We start from the raw sequence: 27,760 nt of genomic DNA on the forward strand, positions 1-27,760 counted from the left end.
ATCTCTTAATACAAATACACAGTGAGAGCTTACCATATTTTTTCCTTCATTGAGTATGTTTTTCCAAGGTCAATTTGGAGGTTCTTCCTATTTGGCTGAGAAAAACTGGAGCCCCAGTCACTGCGTTCACAGCCCTCACTGTGGCTTGGAAACCTTCCCCACCTACAGATGCTACAAGAAGTTGCTGATGTTTTTCCAGGGCCCCACTGTTTGCTTCTCTCACTGCAGAGAAGGAAGACAGGGTGATGAGTGAGGTTCTATTTGTCCTGTGGGATGACTCATTCAGCAAGAGTTTCTGACCCAGAATTCTAGTCTTTCTCAGCTCTATTCATCTCGCCCCCCACCCTCTTCCATTTTCAGTCCTCGTGCAGGTTTCCATTCATTCTCTCCCTCAAATCTCAAAATATAACAAGACTTTAAAAAAAAAAAAAAGTTAAACTTCCCACAATTGCACTCAATTTACTCTGGGAACTTGTTTAAAGGGCAGGGGTTTTGAAACACGATCAACAACGTAATCAGTTCTGGATTGCGTTAAATAGCATCCTTCCAGACCGAGCCAAGCCTTAAGAAGGAAAACAGCTCCCTTCAATCTTTCCCACCATGAATGGGACTCTGTGTCTCCAGAACTTTTTCTTGAATGTTTCCCAGATGATGTCTGTCCTTCCAGGAGGAAGAGGGTGCAGTGTCTCAGAACCTCGGCCTGTCTTCAGTCCAGCTGCATCAGGTGCTCCCAGCGTCTCTGGGCAGCTCTCGCGCTGCACAGTGTCTCCCACAGCTGCTCTTCGGCATTCGCAGGAATGTTGGTCTATTTTTTTTTTTAAAAAGGGTGGGTGAGAGGGCACTAAACATGAAGGAATCAAAAAATAGCAAACTAACTGGACAAAACATCACACCCCTAATCGATTTTCATTGCAACCATGCAAATCCAAGTGATCAATATCAAAGTTTTCACTCATAAAACCTGATTTCTAACATTCCTATTATCTGATCTAATTCATTATAATATGTACAAATTACAGTTCTTTATACCTTGTCTTTCCCATCTGTAATTGGACAAAGGGAAAGATGGAACATAGAATAGTGATACTTCTTATGAAGATGCTGCTTTATAATGCACTGTCCTTTTTACTCTAGATCACATAACACTAATAAATGGTCATATGGAAACTGTCTCTTCTGCATGTTTTAAATCTAGCACAACCCAGTAATGACCAAAGAACCCAGGTCAATAGAAGTTTCTGAGGCCTCAATATTAAAGGAGACAGACAGTCTCTACTTCCAGGCAAGAGTGGCAAAGAGCAGAGGGAGTAGTCAACCCAAAGACTGTGTTAGGGAAAGCAGGGGCTTTCATTCAAGGGAGACCTGCTTCAAACACCAAGTTTAGGTCAGCGCTAGTGTCAAAGAGCCAAAAGTTCACAGGCAGATCAATCAGTATCAAATGCTATGATGTTCTCCTAGAGGTATGAAAAGTGAACAGAACCTAAGGGGATGGAGAAGCTGGTAAGCATGTTACGAAAGCCATCTGTGAAGAGTGGAGAAGTCTTCCTTGAAGTGTTGACATTTGTATTAATCAATGTGTCTCCTCAATTAACCAAGTGAAGAATGGCTGGGTGTAGTGAAGTGAAAAGAGAGCGCTTCAGGAAGAAGGAACCCCACTAGCAAGAGCATGGAGGAGACAATAAACAGCATGGTGTGAAGGAGAAACACAAGAATACATGAACGATGATATGAGTAATAGTGAGGGGCCCTGATGGCATTTGAGTAGAAAAGCAGCAGCATCAGATAAATGAACATGACAGTATCATGCTGCAGGTCTTGGGAGCATCAAAAGATAAAGCCTGTGACTTCGCCTGTTTTTCCTCTATGGTCACATGTACTATGTTGTTTTTGATGTGCATCTTCTTCCATCACAGCAGGTGCAAATTCTTTTTTTTTTTTTTTTGTCTTGTCGACTTCTGTACCCCCAGCACAACTGGAGCTCAGAAGAGAGGGCAAAGCTAAAGACAGAGGTTTGACTGTTACCTGTAGAGAGGCATCAGTTAAAACTGTGGGCAAGTATGAACTTGACCAGGAGGGAGGGCACAGAAGAGAAAGCAAACAAAGATAGTGCCTCAGGGAGAGAGGCAAGTTGAGCTGGCGTCTGAGGTTTGGGAACCAAGTCTTGATCTCCTGGTCCAGTTATCTGATCTCTTATACATCCAGCTGACCCAGAAAACAACACAGATTCTTGTTCTGTCTAGTGAGATGAGGTCTTTAAATGCATGCTGCATTCCAGCCATTAACTACAATCACCAGTTCTTGCATCAACCATTAACAACGGTTCAGAGATTGCTACTTGAGGCTGTACATTGCAAACTTATTTTTCCCTCTGATGCTATTTAGTTTCTGATGATGTTATTAAAATGAAAGGATTATTTTAATGAGCTGGGAGGGAATCCACTTAACCAAATTGTTCGTAAAAGGAATAAAACACATCAAGACTCTGCTTTGCGCCAATCCACCAATATAGGATCCTGCCGTTGCAAGAACCTTCTTATGTAAATATTTACAAGGAGAGTAAAAAAGGAAAGTGGTTTAGGGAGCCACCAGATGGAATAATACAAGAACAAACTTGAACGCAGTCAAAATGGGCTTCACCAACAACAGGGAGTTCTCTCAGGAATCTACCATTGCCTGGGGGTGGAGGGTGGTGAGAAAGGAAGAATATAGAGTTAAAGGGAAAAGCAGCTTCTGGCAAAGCTTCTCTTGGGACTCATTTCAGCTAATCTCTGAAAACCAGGTTTTTGTTTTTATTAAAAATATTCAAAAATAAATTTATAATCAACCCCTTAATAATATTTATAAATTAATTCATTATCTGTCACTTCTTTCTCTCTAGCCAACCTGTACTCTCTCCCAAAGTCTATCAGAAGATGTCGCGTCGGTTGGTTAAGGGGCTGGTTAAGCAGGAGTGAAGTTTTCTCCTGGGTCCTCCTCCCCAAGTCCCCAGGCCGGCCCCTTTTGCATTTCACTCCTAAGGCAGCAGAATCTGTTCAGGCTGCTACACGTGAGCCTATTATGCTTTCTCAGTTTCCATTTCTCCATCTGCCTTGGGTAGCCTAATTACAAAGAAAGGAGCAATAACAGATATATCAATTATATAATGTTTCTGCAACTACTCTCCTGCCTTCCCCTTCCCTCTCACTGGGTCCTCTACACAACCCTTTTTCCAACTCAGAGCCCATTTGAAGCAAACTTGGCTCACAATACATTTTGCAAGTAAACCACAAAATAACATGAGTGTAAAAATGCGAGCTGCAAAAGTAATAAATAAGAAAATAAATAAGTGTGTAACCGCAGAGCCTTGTCTGGCTCCTCAGCTTGCTGACCACAGTGGCCCTCTGCTGTCTGTCCTCGCTGAGGGACTGAGTGAGGAGGCCAGAAAAATGGGAAGACATCTCATTCTCGCCCAGGTGTCTCGTAAGTGGCAGTTACATAGAGATAGATTTTTCTCTCATTGTGAGGCAGAAAGTTCTATATCAGAGCTACCCAACAATAGAAAGCATTGCTGGAGAGTGGAACAGGTCGGCTCCTTGTCCCCATGGTTTTAGATTCGCCCATCGTTTTGTGAGCACGTGGGCTCCTCTGTGCCTGGATACATACGTGGGGCCTCGCATTTCATTCCTTAGCAACCCTGGGAAGTGGGTATGATTAGTCTCAATCTGCAGATGAAGAAACTGAAGCTCATCAGGAAACAAATAGCAGCTGGACTACAACATTTCACAGATGCTATGAAATCTTCACAGTGAGTAGAGTGGAATAAGAAGAGGGCAGGAGAAATACGCTGTGACTTTCCCCTTTCTCATCATCATGTTCAAGCCTGACTTTTGAGATGTCCCAATTTTCAAAGATTTGGGGATTAAAACGCCAAACCCTGAACACCATGCTTGCCAATTATTTTACTTACATTTACTTTGAAATCCTGATAGCCCAAAGCCCCTCTTCACCAGAAGACCTCGGTGGCTGGGAGGATTCTCCCAAAGCTATGACCAGTGCAGTCCAGTCAAAGAGAAAATGAGAAATTGCAAACTGGGCCTGGAGCTGAATTATAGAGCAGAAAAGTTTCCATCCAGGGCCAGGATACAAAAATATTTTGTGCCCCATGACAAGGGTTAAATATTAGGGCTGGAAGAGAAATCACTAATGTTTAATATATACAGAGACAGCAGCGTGCTAGGCACTTTGGTCAGAGCTTCTGCATCACACAAACTTAGAGGATCCTTTGCACATCGTAGTCTGTATGAAGTGTCCCTCCCCCAGGGTTGTATAGTGCACATGACCTGCAGAGCCCTTTAGGACAGTCTTTCTGCAGGGAGACACCAAAGGAAAAAAGAAAAATAAAAAACAGGGAAAACACAGCTTCAAATAAATTAACAAGCAAGTAAGGGAGGCAGATGCATATGTAAATGACAGCCAGGGGAGGGGTATTTGTAAGTGGCCTGTGTGGGCTGAGAATGGAGCCACTGCCCCGTTTACCAAGCATGCTCACATTCATTAATGTCTTTGGTTTTCAAAACAACTCCATGAATAAGGGTTATTATTCTTATTTTCCAAATGGGAAAAACAGAGGCTCAGAGAAGGAAATGACTTTTCTAAAATTTCTAGCTCTTAGGTAGGACGTCAAGACCAATGTCCAAGCTCTCAGCCTCTGCCCCAGAGCGTCTCCCACTGTCCCTCACTGCCATGTTGGAAATGCTGGAGAAGAGGTGGCAGCTCCTAGGGGCTCAGTGTGCAGACTGTGGGTGAGGGGCTGCTGAAAGCCACAGTCAGGAAAGATCAAAATAAACCCTGGGAATGAGGAAGCACAGACATGATAAGGAGTTTGGAGAGGGTGTATCACATGAAATGATCCACAGAACTTTTAGATTTATTTAAAGTCAAACCAAATTATTCCTTCTCTGGTGTGAAGCATTCCAAATGCCGAAGGTTTATGCTTTTAATATAAACTTTATTATAACTCAATTCTGATGGAACTCTTTCTAAAATCGATTATGCATTTGTCTATCTTCTAAAGCAAAGCATAGAAAATATAATTTAGCCTTTTGGTGGGGGGAACTATAGGCTGTCACTTTCTTCACTGAACTATAATATATGATGACATTCTAAAGGACTATAAATTTAAAGGGCCATTTGACTCCACACTCAATCAGGGTTGCTGTAATATTTCTGTTATTAAGGATTTGTGGTAGCATTATTTTTCATTTTGTTTCTTATCTCTTATCTTCTTATCAAACCTTCAACCTTGTACTTTGCTCCATTTTCAGTGGGCTTGCCTATGCCAGCCCCTCATTCCACTTATGCTGGTTTGCTCTCATATATGCTGGTTTTGGTCTCACATGCATCTGTAAGTAGCCAAGTTTATTAGCAGTTTGTGCAATCTAAAATTAATCGAGTTCTGAGTGAAGAGCTATAGTCCATCAACAAACAATGTAGACTTTGGTATACAAACCTTGAGCCTTTCAGCCTTTCTTTGGCTGTGCGTGCCTGTGTCCTTTGCTCATTTCCCAGGATAATTTGGGTTTTTCTAATAAATGGCCTTCAAGATCCATCTCAAATGAAACCTCCATCAGGAAGCATCCCCAGAACCCCCACCAAAAATTACTTCTCCTGCGTCTGAGTACATCAAAACTACCAGAGGTACCAGGTGGGCATGGGGGTGGGGATGATCACTACTATGTTCCTTGGGCTTATGACCAGAGATGACGCTCCTTGTAAAATAGAAGTTTAAAGGCAGCATATGTACTTTTTTATTTCCTGGATACCTACCCCCTAACTGGGGCTGCCCATAATAAAGATATGAACACTGTCCTCAGCGGGATTTCATCTTTGGAGAAGGGGCAAAGGGAGAAAGAAAAAGGAGGAAAAGCTGGTGGGAAAGGAAGTTAGGGAGGAAGGTGGGGTTGGGGAGGAGGAGGAAGGAGAGCTATAAGACCCAATTTAGTCTCTTAGCCTAGTCCATTTTCCCAAAGTAGCAGCAGCAGAAAATCAGGGCCATTTCTGACATTTCCTGAGTCTCTTCACTAAGTTCTGCCTGGGGATAGCCACTAATGTAGCCAGCTGCCACCAAAGCTTGGACCAGACATGGACACCCAGATAAGCCCCCAACCATGCCCACCAGAAAAGACACCCCAGGCTAAGGCCCCCGCTGCCTGGATGCTGGGGTGGGAGGAAGCAGTCCCAGCTGGCAGGAGACAATGCACTCCTGTGGCTGCGGCTCTGCCCCTTCCTGCCTCCCGGCAGCCTGGCTCCATTGCACTGAGCTTGTCCTGGGGCGAACCCGTCAGACGCCCTCCCGACTTTAGACAGGTATTCAAATGAATGAATGTTTTATTCTAAAAGACTTTGTTTAAAAATACGGTCTCAGAACTTTCTCTGTTCCTCTTGCTCGCATGCTCACCAATGCCAGTAGAAGAAAACTTTAGGCCAATTTGAAATCAACATCGAAGCAATTAAACGTTGGTTGGACTCCCAATATGTGCCCTATGAATATCCCTGTTTTGGAACTTTCACAATTTGTCTGCTTTCGGATTTGCTGTTGAGTGCATTGATTTTCCTCACAAGACGCAGGTTGTGATTCATCACAGCATTGTCCCCACGCATGTGTCACGGCACAGCCATGTAGGGTATCTGCCCTTTTCAGTTCCTAAGGCTTTGATTGATAGGGCTGTGGTGAGTGCTATAGTTTGGGCCTTTCTGGCACCTAATTTCTCATATTGTGACAACATCACCTCACTCTTCCTTTAGGGAACCACCCCTCCCACTCTCAACCCACCGGTTTATGAGGAACTGCCCTTACTCTTCCACGCGATGGAATAGACCCAGGCTTGGCCCATCAGCATGTGTAACTTCAATCGCCACCATCACCAAATTCTAGATAGGCACATGTCCATTTCAGTACGTTGAGAGTTGGTTTGGGGACTTTTGCTAAAATTAGTTTGGGGGAAAAAACAACTTTAGATTAAGCCTCTTAAACTGGCATGATATAAACCTCCCGCTACTGAGAGATACCAGGAAAAGAGATGCCCAATAGAGTGGTCAACACAAAGGAAAGCAAGATGATAGAAGAGAAGCACTGTTCTGATTTTTTTTTCCAAAACAGGGTCTTGTTCTGTCACCCAGGCTGGAGTACTGTGATACAATCATAGCTCACTACAACCTTGAACTCCTGATCTCAAGTGATCTTCTTGCCTCAGCCTCCCAAAATGCTGGAATGACAGGTATGAGCCACTGTGTCTAGCCAGTTCTGATTTTCTTACTTGTTATCTGTGGCAACCATTCAGTTATGTGCCCCAAATGTGTTTTTTCACTTAGCTTACTTTCAGTTGGGTTCCTGTTAGCTGCAAACAAGAGTTCTGATTAATACAGATACAGAAATCAATGCAATATAAAATTCTTGTCTTTATTAAACATATTAAAACTATGTTTTATAATTTACAAAGTATCATCATATGCACATCTCATTTAAACATCGTAACAATTTTAAAAAGTAGCCATTATCATGCTCTCTATTTAATACATGAGAAAATGGTGATTAACAGATTTACCCAAGCTCTGGTAGACAGCAGGTACCTGCGATAGAACTTGAATCTCGTTTTTCTGTTCTGAATTCAGTAGCAGTGGCACCCTTCCTTGTTTCAGGGATTTTACAATCAAGTACAAGAGACCAGCTGAGCCCATGTACAAAGTTAGACAGCACAAAACCAGACAGTTCATACAATGATGAGATATACATAATGAGGCAACATTTGTTTGTCAGTAAAATTGATGGTCCCTTAAAGTGATTTGTGTATTCAAAGGGGAGAGAGTGCTGAGGCTTGAAGAAGGCATTGCACTATTGTTAAACTTCCCCAGAGGATTTTAAGGCATCTTGGGATGCAAGATCTGGAAAGGCTTTTTAAAATTTCCTACTTCAGTCCCATCTTTTTACAAAGAAAGAAAACAAGGTTGGTAGTTAAAAGGGGATTGTTATTTTTATTTGCCATTTCATTCTACCAAATGCCAGGCTCTGTTTACATACATCATTGCCAGTGCTCACAACATTGCAAGATAAATAAAACTCAAAGTTTCTTCCCTCGGTTCCTTTGTACAAGTTGTACTCTTATTTCAAATGTCCCTCCTTTCCTTGTCCCAATGAGGAGTGCCTATTCATCTGCTAAGGCATCCCTGAAAAAAAGTCATAGAGACTTTTCTGTCCTTTATCCTTCATAGTACTTCTCCCTCCACTCAAGTCCCAACTATTCCTATCAAAGCACCACAGTCCATTGGATGTAGAGGTCTTTTTCATCCATCCATCTCCCCGCTACCAGACTGTGGGATCCTTGAGGTTAGACACTATGTTTTATTTGCCTTTGCATACCCAGTACCTGGCACAGAAGCTCTGGTACTGGTTATGCATATGAGAAGTGAGAGAGAGAGAGAGAAGAAAAAACAGAGGACCACTGGCTTAGACTTGGAGAAATGTCCAAAATTCTAAGGCAGACAAGAAAGAGGCTATGACGCTACTACAGAAGGCCAGGATGGAGATGTAAAAGGACCAGAGTAATGTCTGACTTCAAGAGGCATTGGAAGTATTATTGTCAAAAGTAGGCAGAGAGGTACAAGATAATGGGACTGGAGAAAAGTTCAGGTAATGGATAACTATGCTGGTTTTGCAATCCACTGGTAATTTCTCAGAGAAAATTATCAGTGGTTTCAGAATTATTGAGAGAAATGCTTTTGTCTTCAGGCAATCTGAAGGATCTATGAAGTTGAGCAATGGTGCGATTACACTGCTGTGTCTAGTTTGCCTAAAGAACCTAGGTTGAAAGAGCTCCAAGGCTTCCAGTTTGCATCTTCAGAGCAGGGATTAGTTGTATCAGCGTGGCTCGCATCGGGGAAAACCCAGAACAACGAACAACGAAGGTGATGCACACTTCATACACCAAGGAAAATAGGATTCCAAACCAAAGTACAGGCTGAGCTAATAATAAGCTAAACTCATAGGCGAGAGATTCTTAATGAATTGCTGTAAGAAACCTAGGGGCTATACCCCTTATTTTGGTTGTTGTCATCAAGAAGACAAACCAAGCTCTTCTACAGAATGCCCTCCACTGCCACTATAAGAGACTCCATCCTGGGGAGAATTTGCCCTGCGTCTGTCCCCAGGGAGAGGAAAGAGCAATGAGCCAAGAAACCAAAGTTCTAATTTCAGAACCTCTGTTTACCAGGTGTGTGCCAGTTGGGCAAGATATTTCCCCTCTCTAAACCTCAATTTCCTCATCTGTGAAGTGGGTAATATAATAATACCTTCTCCACAAGGTTGGGAACATAGTGAGATACTGGCCTTAAAAAAATCCTTGTCATTCTTTGCTATGCCAATATTGTGAATTGTCAATATAGTAGAGGTGTTCTTGTTATTGGTAAAGACAAAAAGTGAAAATAGGCCCAAGGTTTGCAACCCCAGCCCACATAATTCTATTCTTTTCCATTTGCTCCTAATCCTTAGGATTCATTAATCTCAGGATAAGTATCTGCTGGGATAGAGACTTTCTTTTGCATTCTTTCATTATCTTTTCATTGAATAACTATTATGTGCTTAACATTGTTCTAGGCACTAGAGATATAAAGGGAACAACAGCAGAAATAATAATAAATAACCAGCATTCCCTGAGCACTTTCTACCTTCCAGATTTGACATGTACTAACTCACTTCATCTTTTAAACAACATAGCCAGGCACAGTGTCTCACACCTGTAATCCTAACACTCTGGGAGGCTCAGGTAGGAGGATTGCTTGAGGTCAGGAGTTCAAGACTAGCCTGAGCAAAAGCAAGACCCTGTCTCTACTAAAAATAGAAAAAATTAGCCAGGCATGGCGAATTGTAGTCCCAGCTACTCGGGAGGCTGAGGCAGGAGGATCACTTGAGCCCAGGAGTTTGAGGTTGTTGTGAGGTAGGCTGATGCCACTGCACTCTAGCCTGGGCAACAGAGTGAGACCCTATCTCCAAAAAAAAAAATCACTATGAAGTAGGCATATTTATTATCTTCATATCACAGATGAGAAAACTAAGAGTTGAAGAGGTTCCATAGTTTGCCCAAAGCCACACAGTGGATAAGTGACAAAGCCAGGGGTTACGATGGGCCCAGGTTACCTGTCCCTAAATCCTGCACATTTAACCACCGTTCTATCCTGCCACAGTAGACATGGCCCTTAATCTCACAGAGCTTACAGACTAACCAAGGGTGCAGACAGGTCAACAGCCAACCGCAATAACTGCTCCACGGGGGAGCCCCTAGGAGGAACAACCCCCCTCAGAGAATAGACATCTGCTCATTTATTGATCAGTACTTGGGAGCTGGGATCTGATGGATAAGACAGCACCTAACTCTAATTATATGCCTTGAATTCTTGACTATTTTCCTCTGAAATACTTACAGCCTTTTAAATCTTATCATAATACTACCTCTTACATCTATGTAAGACTTTATGACCTTTTTACAGGTGTTTTACATTCATGGTCTCCTTTGAGCCTCCCAGCAATGATGTGAGGTAGTTGAGCCTGGGACTATTGTCCCCACTTTATACATGGAGAAACTGAGGCCCTGAGAAAGAAGGCTACTGGTCCCGAGTCACTTACTTAGTAAGTGGCAGGTCTTCAGACTCATGTCCAGCATCAAGAGCATGTCACCTCGCACTTTGCTCCAAATCTCTGACAAACTGAATTACCTTTCTGGTCAAACCTGCAAATGTTTCATGTGAGATCTCAGAGAGCAGGTGTTGAAGTTCTGCTTTCCACAAACATATACTTTGTTTTTTAACATAAAGCTACCTTGTATTTATAGTGTCTTTTGTTACTTACATCTAAGCACTTCCAGGCTCAGAGTTTAAAGAATTTTGTACCCTCAGGATTACTTAGCCATTGACTCTGATTGCCCCTGACCTTGTCTAATGTGATCATTTTGGTCATTTTACAACATTGTTGGTCACAGTTCACATCAAGTAAGAAGGCCTGGCATGGGCAGAGCCCACTAGTATCAGAAACACATTGTAGAGGGGCAAGGAGAGCCCTCCAAGCAGATTCTTCCAGGGGCCTACCTTACACATTAGGACATGAAATTGACTTCCAAGATTCATGAAAAAGTCTTCAGAGACTCTGAATGCTTTTATACTTGCACAGTATAAATATAATTTTAAATACCAGAAGTTTTATCTCCACCTTCTTTCCCTCTTTTTCATCCTCACCAAAGGCACCCAACCATCTAGCCAGGAGTAATTCCAGGCAGGCAGTGACTTTTGTGGTGATTGACACTTGGAAAGGGACAAAAAGTATTACAACTGACCCTTGTGTGTCTCAGTAGTCATGAAGGACAAGAAGGTTATAAATGTCTGGATTCTAGATAAAGGCTTGAATACTCACAAAGGCATTAACTTAAGGCCCATTCCCTTCTATTAATAAATTTAATCCAGGATTGTTCAGATAACCAAACATCCTTAAATTTTATTTCTGTGGCCCGTAAGTATATCAGAAATTTTCTGGGAATAACTAAACTGAACTATATATTCCTCTTTTTAGGAGGCCCAGGTTGAAATATGTTGTGATCTTATTTATCAAACTCAAAATTTGAATATGTCACCTGAAAAGTATAAATTCTTTACAGTGACAACATAGCAGAAATCTGTGCAAGCTGTAAAACCCTGAGCTTGTGATGATCACCAGGAGAAGGAGGTGGGGAAGGGTAGGGCCAGGCAGACTCTAGTTTGAATAGTCATCTTGAGAGCTGAAGGATATCAGAGTATACCATTAGACATCATAACTATATAAGTGAATACTACTGAAATCCCTACTTTGTCATCCACGGTTATCCTTTGAAAACCATCCCTCTCATCATAACACTCAGTAGTTTAAAATTCATCCATTTCCATCTCACTCCTGAATGGTTCATGTTCTTCTGTGTTTCCGGGCTGCTGCACACCTTATTCCCTCCACCAGGAATGTCCCTCTCAAACTTTTCCTCTTTGGCAAACTCCTACTGCCTATCCTCTGGTGAGTGCAAATGTTACCTCCTCTGAGAAATCTTTCCTGACTACCAGTACGGAGAGTTGTTTCTTCCTCTGTCTTCCTTTAACACTTCATACATACCTCTAGGGGCACATTAAGGATGTTGCACTGTGATTTCTTACAGGTCTTTCTCCTTTATGACGTGAGACCCAAACCATGACTTATATGTCCTCACTGTCTTACACAATGACTGGTACATAATAAGCTCTTAAAATGTTTGATGAAAGAAAGAGAGAAAAGCCCTGAAAACCTCTTTCTTTTCTTTCATCATAAAAGGAAGGGAAGAAGGGAGGGAGAAAAAGAAATAGAATGTAGAAAAGGAAAGAAGAAAGAAAGAAAGAAAGAAAGAAAGAAAGAAAGAAAGAAAGAAAGAAAGAAAGAAAGAAAGAAAGAAAGAAGGAAGGAAGGAAGGAAGGAAGGAAGGAAGGAAGGAAGGAAGGAAGGAAGGAAGGAAGGAAGGAAGGAAAGGAAGGAAGGAAGGAAGGAAGGAAGGAAGGAAGGAAGAAAAGAAAGAGAGAGAAGGAAGGAAGGAAGGAAGGAAGGAAGGAAGGAAGGAAGGAAGGAAGGAAGGAAGGAAGGAAGGAAGGGAGAAAAAGAGGATACAGGAGAAAATGGAAGAAGGAAGGGCAGGAGCTTTCCTTGCCCAGAAATAATCCTGAATGAAATATAACTTATCTCTCCTCCTTCTCTCCATACATAGAGATTCCATATTTATTTCAGTCACTCAATTAAGTGGTCTATTTGGATCTAATAAGACATTTATTGACTCTTGGTTTTCTGTTGATTCTGAAGAGGCCCCTAGGAAGATTTAATAAGTATAGAAAAATAAATAAATAAGCGTACAGGTAATAAACTCTAGATTACATAAGTAAACATTACTTAATTACATTCCTATTAATGTACTGACTCTGCAATGAAATTTTTGAGCCATTTAATTATCAATTTGACAAGATAATCTAGGAGTAGTTAATGATTATACCAGTAAATTGTTTTAAAAAATCACTGACAATTATTAAGTCTCATAACAGACATCAAATTAACTTGCTAGAGTTGTCTGGTTAAATAGACAGCAGTTAATTATGAGGTACTTACACATGCCTCAAATTTTAATATGCAAGCCTTTTTAATAGCGTAACGTCAAAGGTGTTGCGTAAGGGAACAGTTTACCCATGGGGAATACTCAAATTCCATGCAGTGTGACCACTGACAAGCAGGAGCATGATCGTGGATGTTTAGCCTGTTTGTCTCAATTTTCATCTTGAAACAGGGAGATAGAGCTCCCTAAAAGAAACAAATGGCTGTCATCCGCAGTCAGGCTAGTTGGCTGTTTGATTACCTCTCTCTGTCAGAGGGAACCATGGGAACTTGCTGAGATTACAAAGGTTTAGGGTAGTATTTGCTACCTTATGCACACTAACTATGGGCCAGATGCTGTTCAAGGTGATTTCTACAAACTATCTCTTTTAATGGTCAGATGATAGAAAATGTCACACCAATACAAAGGTTTTTATTGCAATGCTTAATGCAGAGGGGGGACAGAGAATCACACATACCAGGCCACTCAGGTGACTTCGCCTTAGCTTCCAATGGCAGCTCAAGGCTGCTGGCCACACCAACTGGAATTGGAGAGAGGACAGTGTTCTCACTACTAGAGACACTAGCCCAGTCTAAGACTCTTTTCAGGGGTCCAGAGTCCTGTGTTTTAACTCTTCCCCTACCCAGACTCTGGTTCCAGGAGATGCCTGCCTGCCCTTCTGAATGGGCCAGTTTTCATTCGATGAACAGTACTGAGGAAAGACTTTACAAAGCCTCTTCTGAAGCTCACAGTTCCAGATCTGACATTCTTCCTTGGGATTGCCTTATCCACTCCATATGCTACCATCATTGTTACAGGCAAGTTACCCTTCCCATCAAAACACAGGTTTCTTGGGTCCTACTTCTCTCTGTTAGCTCTCACAGCGCTGAGTACAGTGGCTGCTGACACAAACCTAACATTTTGAAAAGTATTTCTCAAGCTGAGATGAATTAAACTGAATTGGATTAGATTGGACTGAAGTAAACTGAATTGAACCTTGTAAGGAAGAGAACAGACCCTAGAATCTATGTTTGTTTACTTTTAGGCCAAAGCAGTTTCAGTGACGATAAAGCAGCACAGGGCTGTGCGTGGACTCTGTAGCCTGACTGCCTAGGTTCAAAGCTCAGCTCCACCACTTGCCAGCTGTGTGATGTTGGCTAAGTTACTCGACTTTCCTGTGCCTCCCTGAGTAAGCAAGGAGGGTGATAGTACCTGCCTTGCAGGAGTGCTATGAAGAGTATATTCAATGAATTAATTTTTGTAAATCCCTTGGAATAATGCCTGACACATAGAATATACTATGCAAGTTTTTAAAAATTTACTTTTTAAATTGAAAAATCATAATTTTACATATTCATGGAGTACATAGTGATGTTTCGATACATGTAATATATAGCGAGGTGATCAGGGTAATTAGCATACCCATCATCTTAAATATTGATCATTTCTTTGTGTTGGGAACATTCAATATCTTCCTTCTAGCTATTTGAAACTATGTAATATATTAGTGTTAACTATAGCCATCCTACAGTGGTACAGAATGCTATACTTATTCTTCCTATCTAGCTATAATTTTATATCCCTTAACAAATCTCTTTCTATCCCTTCCTTCCCCCATCCTTCCCAGCCTCTAGTATTTTCTGCTCTACTTTTTTTTTTAACTTTATGAGATCAACTTTTTTTAGCTTGCACATATGAGTGAGAACATGCAATGTTTAACTTTCTGTTCTTGGCTTATTTTACTTAACATAATGCCTTCCGTTCCATTCAGGTTGCCACAAATGACAGGATTTCGTTCTTTTTTATGGCCAAATAGTATTCCATGGTGTTTATATACCACATTTTCTTTATCCATTCATCTGTTGTTGGAAACATAGATTGATTCCATATTTTGGCTATTGGGAATAATGTTGCAATAAACATGGGGTGCAGATGTCTCTTTGATATAATGATTTCCTTTCCTTTGGATAAATTCCCGGTAGTGGGATTGCTGGATCATACGGTAGTTCTATTTGTAGTTTTTGGAAAAATCCCTGCACTGTTTTCCACAGTGGCTGTATTAATTTACTCTTGGGCTTAACTGATCTTCCCATTACTGCCTCCCAAGTAGCTGGGACTACAGGCTCATGCTGCCAGCCAAGCTTTAAAGGCTTTTGTTGTTGTTGTTAATAAAATAATTTTTAAAAATAAAATCACTTACTTTGAATTGTATTTCAGTTTGCATGCAACAACTCACATTACATCTCACAAGAAGGACTATGCTCATTTATCCAATAAGAAAACTGAGGTTCATAAAAGCAAGTGCAGAGCAAAAACTCAAGCAGGACGTACACAGTTGCGTCCTTGAGCCCAGTTCTGCCTTATTCTTAAGGCATGTTTTCAGTCCAGTAAGTACCATTTCCTTATAGTATCCCTGACTGTTTTAATATGTAATCCTGACTTACAGCGTATGCTGCTGGTCACTTTATGTAGAGTCACAGTATTCCCTGTATAATTGGAATAGCCTTTTTTTTTTTCTTTTTTGAGACAGAGTCTCACTCTGTTGCCCTGGGTAGAGTGCAGTGGCATCATCACAGCTCACAGCAACCTCAAACTCCTGGGCTCAAGAAAGCCTCTTGCCTTAGCCTCTTGCATAGCTGGGACTACAGGCACACACCACCACACTCAGCTAATTTTTTCTATATTTGGTAGAGGCTAATTTTTTCTATTTTTGTTAAAGACAGGATCTTGCTCTTATTTAGGCAGATCTCGAACTCCTCACCTCAAGTGATTCTCCAGCCTCAACCTCCCAGAGTGCTAGGATTACAGGCGTGAGCCACCACACCCTGCCCAGAATAGCCTTTTTCCTACCCAGCACTTTTCAAACTAAAGGATTCTAGCTTGGATCAAGATGAAAGATATGCATTGTAATGTGATAGAAATAGCTCCAGAGTAAGGAAGTTAGAAAACCAGAATTCTAGCCCTGGCTCAGCCACTAATTTTCATCCCATTAATAACTAACATTTATGAACAGCTTACTCTGTGCCTTGGACTGTATTTCTATCACTTAAATCTCACAACAAACCTCAGGCATAGATACTTTTATTATACCATTTTCAGGGTGAGTAAACTGAGGCATAATGTGGATAAGTAACTTATTCAGTCTGATTGCTGGCAAGTGGTATAATTCATCAGAGGGACCTCCAAGGCACTTTCCCGTCCAGCCCATCTATAATTAAGTCAACTCTTACCTAATCTTACCTCTTCTGGAGGGTGATTCTGTAGCTTAGGCAGCTCTATGTCAAGCCCCAGACATTTAAAGGCCTCCCAAGATACCAATGTTGAAAAGCTAGTGAATCATTGCTTAATGTGGGATTTTATAATCACTGAAAGAATGAAACATAAATGAAAAATGGGTGAAAGATAAAAGCCCCAAATTTTCCCCAGTTGATCAAATTCATACATTCATTTACTATGTTTGCAATCACAAGGGTTATTCTATTTTTTATTTTTCTTTCTTCCCTTAATTACTATCATGAACGATTTTTCTTATTGCTAAAATTCATAATTATCATTTTATGACTACATAAACAACCAGCAATAACTACCAAATGATATTGAGCCAAAATATCAAAATAAAACAATTACCTTGTTGCTAAATATTTAGGTAGCTTTTAGTATATTTGGTATTATATGTAATGCTGCAATGAACATCTTTGTGTGTGTGTGTGCACATGCTTTTATTTCTCTTGAGAAAATACTGCAGGGTGGAATTCTTGGGTCACAGGATAGATATATGTTTAACTTTATGAGAAATTGACAGTTTGCCAAAGTGTCTATGCCATTTTATACTTCCACCAGCAGTGTATTGTCCATATTAATAGCTGTCACACATTTCCATCCTCACCAACATTGGGTGTTGTCAGTCTTTTCAGTTTTAGCCATTTGATTGGGTGTATAGAAGCACATGTTTTTAAAATATCAAGTTTATTGAAGTATGATTTATGTACAATAAAATGCACACATTATCAGTCCATAGTTCAATGAAGTCTGACAAGTATGTACACCCATATAACTACCACCACAGTCAAACTATAAAACATGCCTGTTACCCATAATATAAAAATGCCCATTACCTCTCATGCCCCTCACCCCTACACCAGGCAACAATTGATCTGTTTTCTTTTATTAATTTCAGAATATTATTAGAGTAAAAATGTTTTGGTTACATGGATTGCTTTTGTACTGCTTGAGTCAAAATTCTAAGGGTGCCCATCACCCAGATAGTGTACATTATACCCATTAGGTATGCTTATACTCATCCCCTCCTCTCTGCTCTCACCTGCATGATTTCCATGGAGTTTTACTTCCATCTGTGCACCTGAGTGCTGATCAGTTAGTTCCAATTTAATAGCGAGTACATGTGGTGTTTGTTTTTCCATTCTTGCAATACTTCACTTAGAAGGATGGTCTCTATTTCCACCCAGATTGTGGCAAAGTATGAATTCATCTTTTATGGCTGAGTAGTACTCCATGGTGTACACATACCATATTTTATTAATCCTCTCATGAATTGGTGGGCATTTAGGTTGATTGCACATTTTTGCAATTGTGAATTGTACTGCATGCAATGAGCATCTTTACACAGTCATGTTGTTTCTATAACATGCGTCCCCCAGAATATGAGCCCAGGACACACAATGTGTGTGTCCATATTTGCAGCTCTTACACACTGAAAATGGAAGGTGTAATATTGCTGAAATGTTACACCTGAGTGTAATATGCACTGCTGAAATCTTAAAACATAGAGCACTGAATCTGGTTCTAGATTTTAAGTGAATATGACTATTTTGCTAAGACGAACAAACATTAACAGAGTATTTAAAAGCTGAATTCTTGGTGTGTGGCTCTGAGGCAAAGCTTACTTACTGTCAAGGGGGAAAGGATCTGGGAGAAGTGCCTGCAGAAGGCAGACTTACAGGAATAAAGAGAAAGCCTACGGGAACTTTTAAAAGACCAAATCCTCAAGAGATTAGCACTCAGGAGGTGTTAAGTAAACCAGTCTCCTGGACCTCACTTTGATATCTGAATCTTAACACTAAAGAAACACTCTCACCTATTATAGTTCAGTGTCAGCTAATCAGAACATTTTGTTAAATCTGGGAACACACAAACATGTATTTTAACCTAAGAGATTCATTTGCCAATAGGTAGGGCTAAAGCTTTTTTTTGAAGCATGTATTTTCCATTTCCAGAGTTCCATCTTGTTTTATTGGAATAAACCACATACATAATGTATCCTCTATTATTTCCAATTTTAGACATTTTGTTTTTGTTTTATTTTGTTTTGTTTTTAGTGGAAGAAAACGTCAGAGACTTGCAGAATTCTTCCAGCTTTTAACCCTAGTTTTCTCAACCACAAACTAAGTTTAGAGCAATTTTTTCAGCAACTCATCCCCCTTGAGCTTTTCCAAAGCAATCAATTTTGTTTTTAGTGAAACGACTCTCTTTATTTTCACACTCATATTTCATCTGTTTGAGTAACAGTTAATTTATATAATTGCATTAACTAGTACGGGTGTCATAATCAGGTTTGTGGTAAGAAGATCACCTGGTTGTTGGTAATCATACAACTCCACTCATGGAAGAAGAAGAGCATTGGGACATGGGAGAGCATCCAGCATGCTGTGGGCATCAGCCAAAATGTTATACAAAGGGACAGAGGACTTAACTTGGTTAAGTGTAGGTTACATCTACCAAACAATCATGTGCTCCTCAACACAAAAGAGGAGAGAATAAGGACTGAATCCCTGTACCTCGAAAGCAGAATCCGTGTATATCTGCTCTATGTCCAGAGGGGGCTGATTCCAGATACGAGACTCTGGAAGATGAAGGGATCGAATCTTGGACCAGAGCACCAGCAAAAGGCCCTGAGTTCCACACCAGGTGTTACTATAAAGTCGCTGATGTTGGGGAAACATTTATATTCATTTAGTCTAAGTTCCATTGCCTTGTTCATAACATTGTAAAATTTGACTAGGAAATTTCCAAGATTCATTTCTAATTCCAAAAACAAAGTCTGGGTTATCTTCATTTTCTTGGCCTTCTCCCCTTCCGTCCAACACAGAGACAATGCCCACTAGGGGTCAGACTTTTTACATTACTCCTCTTGCAAGAAGGAACCCAAGTCTTGGATTTTTTTTTTTTTTTTAACTGGGAGGAAATCAGAGAGGTCGTCTATCCTGGCAAGTAGTGCCATTCAAACTCTTTCAACATGTGAGACTATTATATTACTAAAGTTTTCTAAGAAATAGAGGTTTCAAAACCCTCCCTTCCAAGGAAATTCTTTATATCTAACCTAGATCCCTTGAATGTAATTCCAACCTCTCTCTTATTTGTGGTATCTTAGTAGAAACTGTTAATCATTGACCCTGTTAATCATTACCCTCTGGGCAAGATATCTGCTCTTCTGAGCAAGCATCAGCTCATGTCTCAATGTCTACATCTGTAAAATCTAGACTAGATTCCCTCTTTTCAATAAATAGTTCAACAAATAAGCAAGGATAATAAGGCTCTGACTTAAGTAACTCACTCTCAATCACACACCCAGTGAATGGCTGGGCCAGGATTAAATTGGGTTATACATAACCCAAAGCCCATGTTCTTCTCCCTAAGATACACTATCTCTCACCTAATGCCCATCCTGGCCTCTGCCTGCTAGACAGAACTCCTGTCCTTTCATCAAGGAGTAGGAGCAGAGGATGAGGAAAAGAAGGCATCCAAAGTCATAATGGAGCAGTAGCTGCCTTGGTCACCTGGGCTACTGTGATGACGGGCTGAAGTTAGCTCAAGAAGTCCTTGGTATCTCTCAGTGGAGGCTTTGATATGAAATGGAGAAGTTCGGGCTTTGTAGAGGGAGCTGACAGCAATAAACTCCAAGCCAGCAGTAAAAATCAAATGTGTTCTGATGTGTTGGATCAAGACTTGGGAACCTCATGAGCTCCACCTTACCCCTGATAACAGCTGCAAATGTTTGTGTTTTCCTGGAACATCTGGCCGGCCCACGTGTAAACAGAATGACGGGTCAGCGTGGGGAAAGCATCTGAATGGCCCATTTGTCAGTCTCTTAAGGTTACAGTGAAATGGGACAGAGCCTGAGTTAGAAAAACTCTTTTTAATTTCACAGGGATTTAGGCAGCAGTTTCCAGTGGCACGCTGGGGACTCTCACCTATGTGTCCCTTTTCATGCCATTGTGGGGAAGGCAGTTAACCAAAGGTAGTATTTTCTAGTAGTAGTAAGAGCTCTAGATTAAGAATTGGATGACTCAGATTCCAATTCAGGCTCCATTAATAACTGACCATGAACCTTTGGGAAAATTATTCTTCCTAGGTCTCTTTTCACCATCTCAGTTATAAGCTGTTGGAATCTTCTCTAAGTTTTCATCCAGCTTTACTCTTCAATTTTTCAACATAATTCTAATGGTTACCATATTACTATGTTTATTCAGTAAGTATATTCCTCACCACTGCCTCTCCCTTTGTTTACATGACACTTCAAAGGTTATCAACCCCTCCCAATTTTTTATGTCAGGTAAGTTTCACCTTGTCTTAATCCTAAACACCATGTTAAGACTAGCATCAGCACTAAAGATATAATTCAGTCTATCAATTATTGTTTCTGTTCAAAAAGCTAATTGCTTAAGCAGAGTCTTACCCTTGTTCAAAATTATAAGAAGATTGTTTTCTGAGCCTGATTTTTACTGTGAAATATATGACTTTGATATTCAAATATGCTTTTAAAAATTTCAATACATTTTCTTTTCCTAAAAATTGGATCAGGATAAAGTTCTTATTTAAAATGAGCATATGATTAGCTTTGATAAATGAAATGCAAACTAAATAATGTATCATGAATTTACAAATATACCTTGAATACTAAGTAGAGAATGTTGACTTAATTTAGTAGGCAATGAATGGCAGGTGAAGGTTTTTAACACAAAGGAGTAATACAAATCTGAACTTAAAATTTGAGTTATTCAAAGAAATTACTATTTGTAAACCAGCAATTCGAAGGTAGAATTTCTAATTTTATGCCCATTTCACTGGACTACATCCCATCTTTAAATTCTATTTTTTCATCATATGATGACCTTTTAGGCTGAAGCTACCAAAGAAATTGAAATGGAGGGAATGAGAAATGGAAGGCAAGAGGTCATCATGGACTGGATCCATCTTTTGGGGGCTAGTATTTAAAAATTGGTAGTTCAGAACTTCCCAGGGTGGGCACCCATCTTTCAGAAAGACCTCAATTTTCCTTTTCATCCTTTCAGAGTTCCAGTTGGCCCCACTTCCAAGATGGCTGAGGATGTTGGGTCCCGCTCTCATCCAGCAGAGGGCGCTCTTGGAGCAGGATTGAGGACGGCTGTGGGAAACTCTGGGAGGACAAGCTCAGCCTCCCCCAGCAGGCTGACTTGGTGAATCCTTCTGTGCTGACCTAAAAAACAGCTCATTGTTCTGTGCATTGTCTTACAGAATTCTGGTCCTTAAACTCTGCTGAAGATCACGTTTTCCAGGTGTACCTCTGCCCATTACTGAGAAAAAAATGACTGATTCTCAAGAAATAGAAAATAAGTTAAGAAATATGACATTTGGGCAATTGCATAGAAGAGCTACTGAGGACTAAGAACTTAGAAAAAGGTTAGTCAAGGTAGTTTTATGTCAGAGATAGCTAAATCTGCTAGGCAAGATCACCTATCTACTTCTCCCTACTTCATCATCCAGAAGGGAATTCACAGTTTTTTTTAAAAAAGTGGTGGCACGTATCTGCTCTTTGTATCTGTGGGTTCTGCATCTGTGGTTTCAACCAACTGCAGATAAAAAATATTTGGAAAAAAAATGGGTGGCTGCATCTGTACTGAACATGTGCAGACTTTTTTTCTTGTCATTATTCCTTAAGTAATATAGTATAACAATTATTTACATAGCATTTCCATTGTATTGGGTATTACGAATAATCTGAGGATGATTTACAGTATATAGGAGGATGTACGTAGGTTATATGCAAATACTACACATCTATGTGACAGACTTGAGTTTCATGGGTTTTGGTATCCTCTGGGCATTCTGGAATGAATCCCCCTGGATACTGAGTGATGACTATATGAGGAGTGGATAGCAGAAATCCCCAAAGGCCTTTGAGCCCAACAGTGATGTCAGCAAAGCTTAGCAACTGGTTCACCTAGCAAAAGATTTATCCATTGCAACCTAGGGACCAAGCTCCAACTTGCAGCATAAAAGAAAAAAAAGGAGCACCAAGGAGCAGTGGAGATCCGGACTATGTCCCTGGCTTCAAGACTTCTTGGCTCTGTCTGTGTCTTTGGCCAGGTTTCTTGGGTAAATATCTTTAAACCTGAGTTTTCTTGTCTATCAACTATGGGAACTGACCCACATAATCTGTCAGATTCATTTCACATTTTATAGTCTGAGTCTATGAGTGTTTAGCATTTTAGAATTATAATTTAATTTTTTCCTTAGGGAATCTAAGAAAGACAAGTTAAGGGTAGCTGACCATTCATCCAGTCATTCTTTAGTGAATAGACATGCCCCTCAAGGGCTAGAAGAGCTTGTCCTCATACACTTCCAGCCACATCCCACCTCCAATCTCTACATGCCCTTCATCCAGCAGCAGCTGGGGTGTGGTATGGGGGCCAAGGGTAAGAAAGAAGGCATCAGTTTCTTAGCTGGTTTATGGACTCCAAGGTGGAATGACTGAGTTTGATCAGCCAATCAAGGTAGACTCTGACTTCTCAGCAAATAGGACATGAGCACTTGGAGAAACTTCAGAGCTCTACTGCTCTTCCCTAACGTTTAGTGAATGCTGGGATGTAGCTCTTGAGGCCACACAGTAATCGGCAGAATAAACCTGGATTATGCTGTCCTTACAGGCTAAATGCAACTTCTACTATCAACCCCCCTCCCTGCTAATCCTCGTCACTCTACCAGAACTATTTAGATTTTTTTCTCCCACTTATCGCTGGGTTCCTGTAATGCTTAGGGATAGTTACAATCCCTTCAGCCCTTCTCACTCAAAGCTGCACCTCAAATGTAGGAGCACTAAATCAATAGTCTCAGTGGAAGCTGCTTTTATCTGTGAAGCTCTGAAATTTAGATCTTTTGCTTCAACTAAGGTCTTAGGAGGGTTTCAGTCAGTTCACTATACATAAGTGGACTTATGATTTATTTCTTCATTTCATACACTGACTTTAATCTAATTGAACCTTTATTTGTTTACTTACTTATTTACATAAACCTACTTGAAAAAGTATTTGAGGAAGCTTACAATAAAATGTACAAGTATTTTTAAACCCAACTATGAAAAAAGAGCCTAAATGCAATTATCCCCAAACCTAAGGAAATTATTGCAAACCCACAAATGACATCCCCAATTTTTTAATGATATTTTCCTTTTTACTATGGGAGTTCACTGAAGAAATTTCTGAGTTTTTACATAAAGGTAATTAAATAACTCAGACATTATCCTGTTTGCACCATTATAATAAAGAACATTCTACATGCCACTCTTATAGTAAACCTTGGTAAATGTCAAAGGTATACTATCAAATTGTACTTCTAAAGCAGAGTACTGAGGCCACCACGCCATGTGGTCCTCATTGGGATAAGGCTTCCTGGAAATCTAATACAGAATAGAGAGAGATCTGAAACATGTTGAGGAACAGTTGATTAGCATGAACCCCAATGCAGTCTTTTCAAATATCAGCGGTCTCAGCTGGACCAGGAAGTAGATAGCAGACAAGTCTAGACAGAGGTCACTGGCCAGGCCCTACAGTGCTCATGTGCTGTGCTGTGGCCTAAACAAAAACACCCAGGGAGTCCTGCAAGACCTGCCTGAGATCTGGAGACTGGTCAGGCTTCCTCCCTGAAGAACAAGGTTGTTGAGCTTGGCTTTGTGTCTAACTTCATTCCCACCCCTTCCTCCCACCCAAACACACACAAGCTCTTTCCTCGTGGTCTTCACTGTAGAATCACAGCACGTTAGTACAATTCAGGGCTTCACTCATTTACTTGACAGAGATGGAAACTGAAGCTCAGAGGGAGGGGAGTCACTGTGTGCTTAGGGGGTGACAGACCCCAGCTGCAGCTCCTGCCCCTCCGTCACACAGACGTGTCTCACTGAGACACAGTGCTCATCGCGCCAGGCTCCTGCTGAGTCTCCTCCATTCATCTCCCACGGCCCTCGGGGGGAGTCCAAACACCCCAGCCTAGCGTCTAAGCCCTCCATAGATCAGCCCTGTTTGCTTTTCATTGCTGTCTCCATGTTCCGCTTCTTGACTGCTGGCTGGCGATCTCTTCCTATGACTCCCACTCCCACTGGGACAGAGCAGACTCCCTCCCACCTCCGTCTGGAGTTGGATTCTCCCAGCCATTTCCAGTTTCTTGGGGGTCTGTTCACAGTGAACCGGGGTGTCTGACACCAATGCAGCAGCACAAAATGCCCTCACACTCCCCCCTGTGTGCCTCTCCAGAGAGCCAAAAACACAGCTTATTTTTACTTTTAACAATTTTTATGTGTGTACTTAGCAAGGATTCTTAAAGCCTCAGCCCCCTCCTGTGTGGTAGAGAAGGCAAATACGTCCATTTTATAGGGGAGATGGAGGAAGTGAGACCCGATGCCCAGAAAGGACAAATGATTCATCCTCCAGCAAGCAGTGAGTCAGAGAGGAGAAGACGACCCAGGCTTCCTGACGCTGGAGCTGGGCTCTATTCACAAGGCCAGGCATCTTGCCTGCTGTTATTTCCAAATGCTTGATATCTTCTGTAAAAAGTCAACAAACACCCCAACAGGCTGACTTTTGAGTAAGTTTTTTATTATGTAAAAGGGCAAGGGACCTTATCTTTCATAACCTCCTAACAGAACCTAGAATGTTAACTACATATTTTATAATAAAAGATCTTTGAGCTTTCCAAGGCGTTACCTTCTCCTAAGGCGACTACATAAATAAAGGCAATTCTGAAGAGTTGGACTGTCAAGGAAATTGGGCAAAGCCAAAAATCCAGTTGAGGTTGGAAATGACACATCCCACAGGCAAGGGTCTGACCTTCCCTAGCATTTGATATTTATGTCCAACATCCAGTGGTTGTCCTACCGTTTGGGGGCTGAGAAGAAGGGGAAAGGTTGTGGTGAGTGACTTCTGGTTGGGTCAGAGTGTTTTGAAATCCTGGCAAGGCTTGTCAAAAAGAAAGTGATAATAGGTCCCTCTGCAGTCCTTCCCCAGGGAAGAGAAGAGGAACAAATGGTAGCGTGCAGCCAGAGGGGGAGTGAAAAGGGTTGGGCTGAGATCCCCAGGAAACTGGGTAAGAAACAGCTCTTAGAGGCTCTTCAAGGCAGTTCACCACATTTACCAAGCTCTGCTAATGTGCCAGTTACTTGGATAGAGACTCTCAGTAAGACAACCACATACCTTGTTATCCAAACCAGAACACTTTAGGGTGAATAATTAATTGCACCAGGACAAAACACATAAACTGAGAAGGCAAATCAGGATGTATGGTCACCTCAGCCATCAAAGTTGAGATCAACAACAAAGAATCTGCATCCATAGAGTAACCTCCATTGTGTCAGAGGGATCTGTCAAGCATAAGGATGGTATAACCCAAGGCTGGCTGGCTATATTGAGTTATTATGAAAAAGTCCCAAGAAAGAGTTGAAAGAGATCACATTGAGATAGATGATTTGACATTTAAGCTGAGTTTTGAGGGATGTAAAGAACTTGAATGTGTGGCAAAGAAAGGCCAAATAGAGGCCATCAAATTCAGATGATTTAAAAACACTTTTTGGCGGGGAGTTATGGCTCACACCTGTAATCCCAGTACTTTGGGAGGCTGAAGTGGGAGGATCACTTGAGGGCAGGAGTTCAAGATCAGCCTGAGCAACATAGCAAGACCGCATCTCTACTACAAATAGAAAAAAACTTAGCTGGGCGTGGTGACTCACACCTGTAGGCCCAACTACTCCGGAGGCTGAGACAGGAGGATCGCTTGAGCCTAGGAGTTTGAGGTTGCAGTGAGCTATGACAATGCCACTGCACTCTAGCCCAGGTGACAAGTGAGACCCCCCCTCTCAAATAATAATAATAATAAATAAATAAATGAGATTTTTTTCAAGAAGCCCTGGCTATAGCCCAGTGGCAGAGGAGCATGGGGCCTCCACGTAGGGTGAAGAGGCAGAGTGAGCTGATATGGCTACAGTAGAAGGAAGGCATAGGAAGACCAAGGGGAGATGAGGCAGGAAAGGTGCTGATGCCAAGTTGGGCTTGGTTTTAATTTTTAGACACCACCAGAGACAAGCTGCCCTCCTTTCACAAGTGTGGTTCCACAATTCAGGTTTCTCGTCCTGCATTTTTCTTTAGGCTGCTCAGACCCGCATCTCACAGGGTGCTGCCAGTTTCCCAGCCTGACCGTCTCACCTCCAACAGGGAAGGAAGGGAGTTTGGTTTGAGGAACTACACCACCTCTTCTGGTTTCGGTACCCAGCACTTTCTCTCTCTAGCCACTAGAGAAGTGCGCTTGGACGTGAGGGGAAGTGTCCGTTTTTTTGGCAATCCAACAACAGAAGGGGGTGGATTTTAGGGGTTATCCCTTGGCACATTCAAACCTCTGAAGCTCCCTGGTGAGACCACTTAAAATTCCTGTTTTCTAGGAGTACACACAAACCCAGAGGAACTTTGAATCTCGGTGCTTTCGGAGGGGTGAAATTCTAGGTGTCAGGGACAGACTTTCTCATTCGGGCCTCGCTATTTTGTCATTTACATTGTAAGGTCTTATTAAGGTGAACAATTAAGTAGGAAATTAAAGAGCAGCGAGATGAGTGACTCACCCAAGGTCATGTCGCAAGTGACAGGGCTGCAACTTGAACTCAAGTCTCCTCGGAGGGAAGCCATGGCCACGTGTTCCCGCACCTATCTCACAGCAGGGGCTCAGAAAGCAGGAGAGGGAAAGGAGGAAGAGTGGAGAAAAAGGGGGGGGGAAGAAGAGAGACAGGAGCAGAGGAGAGGGATGGCAAGACCCTTCGCCCTACCCCCGCCCCAAAGGCCTCCAAGGCCTCCTCTACCCGAGGAGATGGGTCGAGCTCTGCGGTGGGGAGGGGCTGCAGGGAACGCCCGCCCGCACGGAGGCACGAGCGCGGCCCTGCGCGGCTGCTGGGCCTTTCAAAGGCCACTTGTCAACTCCGAGGCCGGGGCTCGGCGGAGGGGTTAGGGCCGGGGCCAGGGGGAGGAGACGGGCCTGCCTTTGGTGCCTAGAAATCAAAGCAGCCAACCTTGGGCTTTTTCTTCCCCTCACACTGAGGCACTTTCATTGGCGAGATGAAGGGAGTCGGAGCGGGCCTCACAGTCCTCGCTTTGCTTTTGGAGGTTAATGACCCAGTTAGCAGCTCTTGGCTGCGTTTCCGACATTTTGCAGACATCAAGCCCCGCGTCTCTGCCAAGTACATTCTGTTCCCTGGAGCTCATCCAGTGCATCTCAGATTACTATGTAATGCGACAAAGAGGGAGAGGTGGCTGGGAGGGGCGGCGGGGAGCGGGCCGGGGAGGAGCGAGGGCGGGACGCCGGAG

At 41.9% G+C, this 27,760-nt stretch overlaps 1 long non-coding RNA gene across 1 annotated transcript; it reads right to left on the minus strand.

The window, feature by feature from the left end:
- Positions 1-433: 433 nt before the first annotated feature.
- LOC142870937 (uncharacterized) lies at positions 434-27,461 on the minus strand. The gene is made up of 2 exons (XR_012919279.1): positions 27,025-27,461; positions 434-805 (listed from the first exon to the last, which is right to left on the minus strand). It is a non-coding gene; the product is annotated as an uncharacterized LOC142870937 (long non-coding RNA).
- Between the last annotated feature and the right edge of the window lie 299 nt (positions 27,462-27,760).

Source organism: Microcebus murinus, chromosome 1 (assembly GCF_040939455.1).
Source record: "Microcebus murinus isolate Inina chromosome 1, M.murinus_Inina_mat1.0, whole genome shotgun sequence".
NCBI lineage: Eukaryota > Metazoa > Chordata > Mammalia > Primates > Cheirogaleidae > Microcebus > Microcebus murinus.